This window comes from Phragmites australis, chromosome 9 (genome assembly GCF_958298935.1).
Source record: "Phragmites australis chromosome 9, lpPhrAust1.1, whole genome shotgun sequence".
In the NCBI taxonomy this organism is placed as follows: Eukaryota; Viridiplantae; Streptophyta; class Magnoliopsida; order Poales; family Poaceae; genus Phragmites; species Phragmites australis.
This window is the reverse complement of record NC_084929.1, coordinates 19,697,341-19,708,664: the sequence shown is the minus strand read 5'-3', so window position 1 is coordinate 19,708,664 and position 11,324 is coordinate 19,697,341.

Here is an 11,324-nt window from a genome sequence, read left to right as displayed (position 1 = left end):
CCCGCTCAAGGAACCAATACCAGCTATCCCCGTACTCACTCTCCACGAAGGCAAATCCCAGTGGTAGGACTTGGTTGTTCCCGTTGACCCCAATTGCAGACAATATCTGTCCTTTATACTTCCCAGTGAGGAATGTTCCGTCAAGGCAAATGATGGGTCGACATTGCCTAAATGCTTTGATAGTTGCCGCGAACGCAAAGAAAGCACGTTGTAATATTCATTTCCCGCTGTACTCCACATCAGTCGATGGGTAATGCTTGATGTTATAGTAACTTTCAGGGTTTCTTGCATATATTGTGGCTAATTGACACGATAAATTGTGATATGAATCTTCATATGTCCCGAACCTCATCTCAATAGCCTTCTGTTTCGCCCTCTATACCTTCACGTAGTTTATTGTATACTGGAACCTTTGCTCAATAGCACGGATTATTGATCATGGCTCATACTTCAGGTTGTCCACAATGTCCCCATACATAACATTGGCAACAAAAGCAGATGACAGGTTTCGATGGGAGAACTTTATTTCCTCAATGTGATAATTATGCTTCCTGACTATTGAGGACTACCAGTAGTCAACCCACTTCCCCCTGAATGCATGCACCCGCCAAGGACATTCAAGAACCAAACTCTTCACGTTGTACTCCCTTTTACTCAACTTCGCAACCTTGAACTGCCTCCGAAGAGACAGCAACCAGAATTTAACTACATCAATAACAGACTCCTTAGTAGGGTACATAGCACCCCGAGACACCTCGTTCTCATGATACTCCCACGGTGTCCGATCAGCCTCACCAACCACCAACTTCGAAAATTCCTGATTCCTCCACTCTGCAGGAACAGGAGCATTTCCCTCCTCATCGGATGAATCCTCATCGGCAACGGCTTCCTCCAGCTCTTGATCCTCCAATTCTATCTCTTCAATTATGCTAGGGATGTGCTCCCCCTCATCGGCTACACCCCTCGGTTGCATCTCAGGCATATCCCCAACATCTTGCCTGGCCCAGACATTTACCTGATATGATTCATCTATCACTGTCTGACTTGTTCCCGCTACTGCTTCCACAGAGTTTATCTCTGTTGGATCCTTCTATTACACCTTAGCTAACAAAAAAATTACTGACACCGATTATCGCCTGACTTGTTAGCTAAGGAGATCTTCATTGCTTCGAGTGCGCCTATGAAGAGGATGTTGAGGGAACTCCCTCTATCGATAAACACTTCGAGACCTTGCAGTTATTGATCACAGGCTTGACCACAATCAGGAAGTGGCCTGACCATATTAAGTTTTCCGGGCAATCATCCTGGTAGAAAGAGATCTTGACATTCGACCATTTTATGGCTTGGCGACCCTTGGGGACAGCAACTAGAACTTCTCGGGTCACCGTCTTGTACTGTCGTTTGGACTTGTAGGACGTAGATCCATCGAACATGTGATTGAAAGTCCTCTCATCTAGATACAGGACATCGGGTCTGAGTCATCCTCGTTGCTACTAGAGCTAGAGTCCCTACTCTGGATCATGACCTAGGTCTTCTTCCCCTGGACCTTTTCGATCTCGTCCTTGACCATCTTCTTCTGGAGATGACACTTGTGGAGGCTATGGTTGTCAATTTGATGGAGATCGCACCAAGACTTGTCGTTACGTTACCCAGTGCTTGGTGTGTAACTCTTGCTCTGGGATGAGTTGGAGTGCTTGTCAAGACGCGTGTCAAGCAGATCTACAAAAACTTCATCGGATTTAGTTTTCTTGCCCTTACCCCCCTTGGAGTTCTTCTTGCCTATGCTTGTGCCATGTTGTTGATGAGCCTGGGCTAGGGGTTTTGATGCCCTGGGCCTTCTCCTTGATAAACAAAAGCGCCTCTTCGGCCTTGGCTGCCATGTCGATGATCTTCATGAGCTCCTTGAGCATCTCGGCTCCTTCTTGGTGACATCTTCAACACATCGTCAGCTCCTAACTGATGAGGGCATCACTCATTCGGATACAACCATGATAAATGATCATCTAAAATATGGGAGAAGACAGCTCGACTCTCCATAGAAGTTGATACATATTTAGATGAGAACCTCTTCTTAAATACACACAATTGATGTTCAGGTATCTCTACTTTAAATAAGTATCTGCATAATCGACATAACTAATCATCGATGACTATCAACGTCTGTGGGGATACAACAAAGACATGTTTTTATCAACTAAGCCCATCAAGTATCCGACATCCAATGATGGGTTCTATGATGACTGCAGACCCGACATCTACGTGAAGCCCGGCAAGTTGACACAAGTTCATTGATATATGATGGTGAATTTTGACTATCAAGCCTCAAGGTTCGATGGTCAAGATGATCACTCACGTGATCATATGGCTAGTAGGTCAGAAAATCTGACTATGGTTGTGATCTCAACTTCTGGTAACTCTCGCTATCAAGTAATTGTTAATATAGAGAAGGAGATTATGAAGGATGAACCTTGCTTCATGGAGCTTGATGCATTATCTGACGAAGATACCATGTTAGATTATGGTGTCAGTGCACTCTCTACTGGCCAGCAGGATGACCCAACGGCTGTTAATCATGGCCATGAGAGCCTGCCACAAGTAAAAGTGATGACATAACTCCACAAGGAGGGTCAAGTCCATCATAACTCCCCTCATTGGCACACTTCCAAGATGAAGACCAATTTCACCGGGATCACCAAATGTCACCTCATTATTTACTGTTCAGTTCATTAGACTGACAAGGCAACAACGGACATTTTGCCTCTAGTACTGTTCAATACCTACAGGGTGTGTGGACTGTACTCTCCAATCTACATCAAGGAGGGTTAAATACTTCAGAAGGGGCACAGTGGTTGGAAGACACTATTGGGTTTATCACTGATGTATAGCAACAGACAGAAGCTTCAAGCTCGATAAGATCCACCACTAGGTCGGGTAGCTCACATCGAAACAGTTCCAACTCAGTTTCCTCAGGTCAGAAGAGAGAGAGAGAGAGAGAGAGAGAGAGAGAGAGAGAGAGAGAGAGAGAGAGAGAGAGAGAGAGAGGCTAGACCAACCTATGAAAGGGTGCACACCCAAGACCGATGATTACATTGTGCGACACCTGTCAAATACCTCCCTGATCAAGATTTATGTTATGAGATTAATGAATATCGCAATAGGGTGGAATATTGAGATAGGTCTCCTAGAAGGATTATGACAGGTTCTGAGAATCAAGTCAATGCGATTCCTGAAGGTTAGGGATGTGTCATTGACTACCAGAGAAGGACAATGATGGTTAGCAGGTGTTAGGCTTTCACACTCAATCTCTAAGTAGTATGCTAGCCGCTGGATAGATTCTAACCTAGCACGCTGGAGAAGTATGATGGAAGTTATAATCCATTAGAATTCCTTCATATTTATACGACTGTCATACAAGCAGCTAGAAGAGATGACAAGATTATGGAAAATTACCTCCCAATGGCACTTGAAGGGCCTGCCCATTAATTGTTGTTCAATTTTCCTACAAAATCAATCTATTTATGGGAACACTTGTTGTCACGTCCAAAAATCTGTAATTGCATAATTAAGCATCAATATGCTTCTTAAGCATTATGTTTAATTTTGCGTGATTTTGCTGTGTAACTATAAAGCAATTCGTTTAAAATCATTTCGATAAGAGAAAGAAAATTGGGAGAGAAAAGAGTAGAAATTGCATTGGAAATACCTCCTTTCTCTAACATGTGGGCCCCAAAAGTGGCCCCACCATCCCAACCACTCAAATGGGTGGCCCCACATGCCCTCTCTCTCCTCCCTCACTCCCCATGCTCCCACCCGTGCAGCACACAGTAGCTGCAGCTGCTGTCCCTCTCACTCCCCTCTCAAGCTCTCTCACTCTCCCTTGGATTTCTCTCTCTAGGAGCAAGGTCAAGGTATGCATGTGGTACCATTACATTCTCTAGCTCATGAGCTGCTCATCTATCTAATTCATTTTCATTTTCGTGGAAGAATCGAGTAGTTCTTGATGTTCTTGAGCTTCTTGGAACAAAAATGGAGTTTTGGATAAATTTGAGCTATAAAGTCGTATTGCTAGTTGATGAGTGAGTTCCAGGACCCTTGTACTATCCCTAACATGTTCCCTTTAGGCTTGGAAAAGATCGCAACACGAATCGACCAAAAATCCACTCGAGAGCAGTTTTCTAGGCTGACCCGGATACTTCAGTCTCACCCGGATACTCTGGGTTCAGCAAAAATTGTCCGTCGAATTGTGTTCAAAATTGGTTAGGGTTTAGGGTGCAAGATGGGCTTAGAATCCTTTGGATAGAGCAGATACATATTTGTGTAGCACATATTTGCATAGTGAGTCGAATCACCTGAGGGAATGGTTGTGGAAGAATCCAAGTCTGCCTCACCCGGATAATCCAGGTAAACCCAGAGATTCCGGGTAACTGCGTTAACGATTAACCGAGAGCCTCTCCCGGAGCCTCACCCGGAGTGTCCGGCACAGCCCGGATTGTCCAGACCAGCCCAGAAGTTCCGAGTTAAGTTAGAATAGTGGCTAACTGAGCACCTTCACCGGAGGATGGCCCGGAGGCTCCGGAACCCGGATATTCTGGATTCACCCGGATACTCCGGGTCAGACAAGCAAAAAGGTAGTAACCGAGCGCCTCTTCCAGAGGTTCAGCCGGAGGGTCTGGACCCAGATACTCCGGGTGGCTGTTATTTTTCAAATTTTGTTTAGATCGTTTAGTATTGCATTGATTCGCATGTCTTATACTTCTAGCATGTTGTTAAGCATTGTGGCATACATTTTTTTCATACACTCATGCTCATCATTGCATGCGCTCTTCTTTAGTGAACAAGGAGCCGGAGCGAGAGGCGACCGTGATCGAAGACGACTCCAATCTTCCGTATTTCTACGAGTGTCGTGTGGGTAATTATAGGCAGCCACCTGAGCAGCAAGGCAAGTAACTAAACATATTGCACCCTTGTTCAATTGAATGAAGTTTAAAGTTTATAAATTATGCTTATGTAGATTTCATGTTTAGCGAGTCAGTGTCGGATATAAATGGGTAGATCCTATTTTGGTTGCATTAGCTCTACCTTGAGATATTGTTTACTCTCATCCTTGTAGCCTTGAGAGCATGTTGCCATCTAAGTACAATTTCAACTTAAATGCTTAGCAATGCATAGGTCACCTATAGAAATTGAGCGGTGGAATGTTCCATCGTTCGTGAGCTATAGGTTTAATTGTTGTTCACAATAATTTTAACCTTGATGGGCTGTTGATGATGGTTGTATGAGTGGTGAGTATGAGACGAGACGTGGGCGGTGCTAGCAGGTGTTTATCCCGCCCGGATGTGGAGTTCCCCTGGGTAGGTCGGGAGAGGAAACCGGACACCATAGGTCGCTTGCGTTGTTTAAGCACTGATCGTCGGTGTAGTCATCTTTAGCACTTACCGTACTCACCACATGCCGATCTATTGGTGAGGTGAGCCGAATATCTTTGTAGCTGTGGTCATTTAGGGCCTGAACATCGACGGTGTGAGCAGACGGGCTTGTAGTGGTACTATTTTGCTCCGAGAGTAGTTCTAGTACCACCGCGCCGAGCGATGCATGTTTCAAATGAACGGGGCTTATTGGGAAAGTTTGATATGAGTACCCTCTTGTATGGATCTGTGTGGTTATGCAAGCCGTATGGTCCGCAAGTCGTGTGGGTCCAGGAGTGTCCCCCTGCAAGGTGTAAAAATGTTTTGAAATGCCATGCTCTCGATCATGAGCATGCTTCTATCCATTTGCATCGGTCGTAGAGTTTTCGCTTGTGATTGATGGTTGGATATGTTATGTGGGAGATGGTTGAGTTGGTCTTTGTTACATGTATGTTCATAATGGTTCCAGTTATTTATATTTAGTGAGTTATGGCAGGGTAGAGTTATGTTGTTGTTGGTTAAGTTAGTTGCTCACACATATATGTCTAGATTGCTTACCGCTTATGTTTAACTTAACCATGTGGCTTTTCCTTGCTAATGGCTCAATGCATAATCCTTGAAGTCGAGCTATGTATATGTGCTCTATATAGTTTAAGTCTTGCGAGTACCTTCGTACTCATGCCCGCGTTTTCAGTGCTGCTGGTGAGGAAGAGCTGATGTTTGGCTACTTCATGGCTGCCGTTCAGGGTGGTGAGTAAGAGTAGTGCATCCTACTCTCGGTGGTCGTGCTTTTGGGGTGGAGCCTAAGGGCATGTGGCTCCACTCTCTTTTGTTGTAGGTTTATGTTTGCGCTATGTAGTTGTTGTTACCTTTTGTTGTAAATTGTTGAAAATGGTTGCAGGTTAAAAACTTGTAATATAAATGTTAATTACTTGCTCTTTCTTAAACCATGTTGTGATGCTAATTGTTGAAAATCATGTGTTCCGATCTTAGTCACAAAACACGTGCCGGGACTACCGGGATGATATTCTGTTTAATCATCGAGGTTGTGATTATGAACAATTATCCTCCTGGTGATTAATTAGAATATTATTTGGACGGTTCCTCACACTTGTGTGACCTTTTATTGGCCAACCTCCACGGAACCTACGAGCGTCCAGTGAAGGAAGACAACTTGCATCGTCTTCACCAGGAGAATGATGAGACTCTACATCCCAATTCAGCAAGAGATTCAATAATATCATGAATACAATTCTGAAATCATTAACTCTTCAGCAATTTGAGCTTTCAGACAAGGAATGTAGAGCAGGAGGCTAACTAAAGATATGACTATGAGTCCACCTTAAAGTTTCAAGGAGCTACTAGAGATGGCCGACTGCTATGCTACAGTGACAAAAGCAATCAAGTGAAGTCGTTCTCTCGATAAGGGGAAAAGATGCCTCAGCCTAGCCTGGAGGGTGAGACCTCCAAATCGATCGACAAGTGCAAGCTCAAAAGGAGATCCGATAACGATAAGAATAAGAAGAAGATTGAGGTGCCAAATGTTATGGCTATGACTTGCAATAAGGATTTAAAATCCTGTTATTTTCCCAACAAGGATAAGAAACCCTCATCAGAGGAAGACACGAATAGAAGGTGGTGTCCTATTCACAAATCAGATACACATAAGTTGGCTATTTATCATGTCATGTTTAAACAGGTGGAAAATAACTTGGGAACGGAGTCCTCAAGTCGGCTTTCTGACTATAAACCCCGACATTGAGAAGAAGATGATGAGGATGATGGTATGTCATTCCAAAACAGTGAACATACTATCAACCAAATGTTTGTGGGATCTATCACCTACAAGTCAAAGAAACAGCACGAGTGACAATACAGGTATATCAATAGTACAATTGAGTAATTGGTCAATCATGTCATCGTGAAAAAAGCCAATGAAGGATGTGTGTGGATTTCACCGACTTAAACAGAGTCCGCCCAAAAGATCCATTTTCACTCCCGAGAAAAATTGACGTCAACGATGAAAAACCTAGGAGTCAAAGTGCGTGCAATGAGGGGCGTAGAGAAGGCCGTGAAAAATGGGGCAGGTGTAGTGTTGCTTCCTTCCTCGCTTCCGTCAAGCTTCCATGTGACAACATGCCCAACGGCTTTTTACTTTTCCCGCTAGATGTCCAGAATGGACTTAAATACCCAGTTTACTTTTACCAATTACTGGTCTACTCTTCCATGTGTTCTGTAACAGTTATAGCATTGTGCAGTTCAAAAGACATAATAAATAAACCAGGAAACAAACAAGTTGTAATGCATGACAAGTGCGATGTCGTCCCGATGACTTCGGCTTTGTTAGGTACTAGGCGAATAGCTCTACTCGCGATTGCATCTGTGTGGCTAGATTTGAAAATTGTGTATGTCCCAAAAAGTAGTATGGGTCAGTCACCTGAAATATGGGAAAAACCAATCACTTATGAATGGTTAAGATTACTCCAAGGTTCGTGCTACTTTCCAATCTACATTGCACCTAGCCTGGCAACCCACAAGCCACCGCAATTGCGCCGGCACCGCTCCTTCCTCAAACACCATCTCCTTGCCGCACCTTTAATGCATTCTGCCGCTGGCTTTCTTCTTCAACGTCCTCATCGTCTTCTCGCCACCAGATCCGCCACCATCACCATCTTTGTTCTTCCTTGATCAGTCACCAGTCTTGAACCTGCTAACACTACCTCGTCATACCGCTGTTGTTGCTTCCCCTCCCACCCTTAAGTTACCTTGAGTTCACAACTTAATTTTAAACATAAGAGAATACAATGATATAAAACTTCTAGCAACTCCCCCTCTATCTATACAAAGGGAAGACAAAGACCCATCTCAACCCTGCATATATATAAGAAATATAGGAATAATTGGTACACCCATGACGTCTATATGGTCCACATTGATTAATATTTCACAACTCTTCCCACGGCCGCCCACAAACATGACGCCTTCTTCTCGCATGAAGCATGTTGAGATCTATAATGCACCTTGTTCGAAACATGTCTGACTTTGATGATATTCACTATGTAAGAAATCAGCAAAGGAAATATCATATTGGTGATGATTGTTCAATACGCGTCACTAATGTTCTATTAGTGACGGGTTCAATAAAGACACGTCACTAATGTCCCTGCTGATCGAAACCATGTATAGACCCGTCACTAATGAGTAGTCATTAGTGACGGGTCGTAACATAACCTGTCACTGATGATAATAGTGACGGGTCAAGTTGTGACCCGTCACTAATGACTAGACCATCAGTGACAGGTTGTACTACATCAGTCATTAGTGACGGGTCAATTTGTGACCCGTCACTAATGATAAGGTCATCAGTGACCGATCGTCCTAGGTCAGTCATTAGTGACAGATCACAACTTGACCCGTTACTAATCATTAGTGACAAATCACAACTTGACCCGTCACTAATGATCCACTCATTCGTGACGGATCGTCCTATATCAATCATTAGTGATGGGTCAACTTCTAACCCGCCACTAATGAACAACTCTAGTCATTAATGACGGTATTCATAAATATTTATTTTATTTTATTTTTCTCTTCTTTTTTCTCACCTGAGCAGCACTAGAATAGAAACTATTGTATATTTTTACTCAAGTTTAATGTAAGGTGTGGCGGCTATGGACATAAGCGCGTGTTTCGAAAACGGTGTAGAAACTTTCGGGGTGAGAACTCAATCTTTCAAGCTGTTTTTGGTCTCAAAAAATTCTCCGAACCCGACTAAGTGGGGGAGAAATTGATGTAACTTCTTTTAGATATCTGTAGAGTAAAAAAAATGTCGAAACCAGAGTTTGTATGCAAAAGTTATACCCATTTTACCGAATACACTCTTTGTCACCTATCAAACTATAACCCTCGACGAAATTTGGTAAAATTAATCCATTAGTGACGGGTCACGGTTATGACGCGTCACTAATGACCTTCAGCAAACAAGATTAAAATGATAAAATATCCAATTTCTATTGTAACTACGTGATAGCAAAAGTGGTAAGGTAGCTACACGCGCGAGTAGGAGATTATGGGTTCGATTCTCATGGAACGTAAGCTTGAAAATAATATAAAAAATCATGGTTTGTGAGGCATATGTGATGAGTCTACGTTAGAATGGTTCGGGTGAAAAAATATATATTTTTAACTTTTTTATGTAAAAAAATATGAAAAATATTTATCGGTCATTAGTGACGAGTCAAGATTACAACCTGTCACTAATGTCATCAATAGTGACAGATCACAGTCATAACCCTTCACTATTGACCTATCATTAGTGACACAATAAAAATAACGGGTATAGAACCCGTCACTAATATCAGTTATCATCTATTACTGATAACTTTTTTCATGTAGTGATTTATGTTCTTCGTGTGCCCACTTTATCACAATATACCAACATTTTCAACAAGAGTTTACCAACTGTTATGTTTAACGAGATAAATCTAGCTTGAACTTTTCGCACGACGCACGCTTCCACTCACGGGTGGGTCCAGGGGCTGGGGGTCCCCACCCCCACTGCTTCCTAGCCAATGGAGCCCCCTACCTCTCCCTAATATATTTTTTTTTTTTATCATAGATGAGGAAGAGGAAGAAGAAAAAAGAGATATGAGGAAAAGAAAGAAAAAGAGGGAGAGAGGTGGATGAGCTCTCCCCTGCGTAGCTTCTCTGCATCCGCGCTTCCACTCTGGTATGTGTTAGACAATATAGTGATTGTATGGCATATGCACGAGGCGTACCTTCAGTTAACATCGATAGTCCAACTGACATGATCGGATATCATATTTCGTGTGATTTGCATGTACTTTTTCTTGTTAGAACGGTCAGCTGGCCGATGGTCTTTTTCCCTACGTGCTACTGAAGCTGCAAGCACCATGCACTTTTACGTTTATGCATAAACGGAAAGATAAGCGCTTATGTGTCAATGGGATAAGCGCTGAGTTATTCTCTTTCATATGCTTTATTTAGAAGTTTTACTTGGGATTGTTTAAGTATGAGTCAAGATAATAATGGATATATTCCTAACATATAAAAAAATTACACACTTAGCTAAAGACAGCGCAAACTGTAGGACCACACCAGATATAGTGAATGTTTAAATTTAAATTCCACGTATGAACAACACCACGTTTGGCACACCCAGGTTTCACATGTTCGGCCTCAGTCCAGAACATGGCATACAACAAACCCTATACACAGATGTTAAACTCTATCGTAGATGAGTTAGAGTTCTATCTCTGTAAAAATACGTGTGATATCGAGCTTATTATAAACAGGTAATACTCCGTCTGTAGCATAGTTATACACATACGGATTTTACTAAAAACCGTATGTGTGTATGAAGTGTCACAGATGTTTTTTCTTAACGTCCGATTGTGACATTATTTTTAGAAAAATAGAATTTTAGACATAGGAAAAATAAAAATCTTTTCGCACCTAGGCCAAGTTATCACAAGTCACGCGAATTTTCATTCGAAATACGTGCGCATGTGATTTATGGGTGTCAAATATGGGATATCCAGTCTCACACGTAGCTTCCTTACTATCTCACATATACACCATTGTTGATAGTAATATGATATTTTATCCTTTTGACCATTGTTGTCTAAAACTTTATATAATTATTTGGGCATCTAAATGAGTTTAAAAAAATGAGTTCAAATAAAAATGTTATAAACTGTAAAGTTATAGATCTCTTCAAGAGCTATAATTTTTGTATATTTTTTTTTCATTTGATGGTATTTAGAAATTCATAAAATATTTACTCTAGAGACAAAGACGGTTCTTAATGTCTGTATGTGTCTTATCAGAGACGGTCTGTATCGAAAAACATACGTGGCTTTTGGCACATTAAGACGGTCAGTCATGTTACAGACACGT